We start from the raw sequence: 1,397 nt of genomic DNA on the forward strand, positions 1-1,397 counted from the left end.
AAAACACCCCCCCCCCCCCCCCAAAAAAAACCCCTTCATTCTGGAATTGCATAACACCAATTTCTGGAAATATTCCTCCTTCTACCTATAATACCTTTTGGAAATATTCCTTCTTCAAGAATATATTAGCTCACAGGAAGTGGAATGAAGCTAATATATGTCAGATATGGATACAGTTGGTGTTGTCTGTGAAGCAAAAAGACTCTAGATACAGAAGTGGTAGGAAAGCAAACCAAAGAGGAAACTGTAGTGTAAAATACTACTCCAGATTATGCAGTTAGTGTGTGTGTGTAGAAACTTGGCTCTATGAATAACAAGTCTGCTCGATCTTCTACAATTTATTTGCCTACTACTCCCAGCGTGGTGCTATCTTCTATATTTAAAACCCTGAAACAGTCACCTAGCTGTACTTGAAAGGCCTTCCTGATTTATAGGCAGCCAGAAGAACCTGTAGCTCCAAGCACAATTCCTATTCCTGTTCATTTCAAACAAAGAACTATGTACAATACTAACTCAAACCCTCCTACAACTACATCTACTTTACCTCTAATGGCTACTGTGCTTCCTGTTATCTTCCCTGCCCTATCAGCACCAGCACTGATCCCCAAAATTCACCAATCATTGAACTTAGTAAGACCCAGAGAAAATCCTTGCCAAAAGGTGACACCATTCAGATGAAAGTTAGTGAGCACAGAAGTGTCACTGTTAAAGGTAGATGGCACTGACAGTATCATCAGATTAGTTGATGCAGTCTCTGAAATGAACTATTCTATGGGCCAGTGGACTAGACTCATCAAGTACAAATGTATAACTCATGTCACTGAAGGGATTTGTTACCAACAAACTGTGAACTACATCAAGCTTAGAATCAGCTAGCCCATCTATCATGTCAACTGTACAGCATATCATTCATGTGTGGGTTTCTTCTTACCTGCCAGAATAGAAACCATGGATCTTTGAACTAACTGGGCTTATGTGAATACAGTGTGAAGATGGTGTCAGACTGACATTCTATTTTATGTTATTTTAAAGGGGTTGGGGCATGGAAAGTTAACTTTCTTTCATTCAAGGCCACAGATTTTACTGCAGAAATGTTTTCTCAGACTTAGGATTCCATTTAAAATAGGCACTTACAACTGTAGTTCTCTTTGGGTATTCCTATGAATTAGTTGAAGTAAATCTGTTGTAGGGGTAGATGCCCAGTGTTTAATGACTCCTACTATATGTTTATTTGACTTTTTGTGGGGGTTATAATTTGGGTTTGAAAAGCTTTGCTAACCTTGCTATATTGTGAACTCTCTTAGAGTATTCATTCATCAGTTCCAGTGTGGGATGCTCCAGGAAAGAAGTGGCAGAGAAGAGAACACTGACATACAAGGCCATCCCTAGAGTACAGC

At 39.4% G+C, this 1,397-nt stretch overlaps 1 pseudogene; it reads left to right on the top strand.

The window, feature by feature from the left end:
• Positions 1–876, top strand: part of LOC109303629 — a 1,481-nt pseudogene extending 605 nt beyond the window's left edge.
• Positions 877–1,397: the final 521 nt, after the last annotated feature.

The sequence above is a fragment of the Gavialis gangeticus genome, unplaced genomic scaffold, assembly GCF_001723915.1.
Source record: "Gavialis gangeticus isolate Ggan-Ray unplaced genomic scaffold, GavGan_comp1, whole genome shotgun sequence".
Taxonomy (NCBI): Eukaryota; Metazoa; Chordata; order Crocodylia; family Gavialidae; genus Gavialis; species Gavialis gangeticus.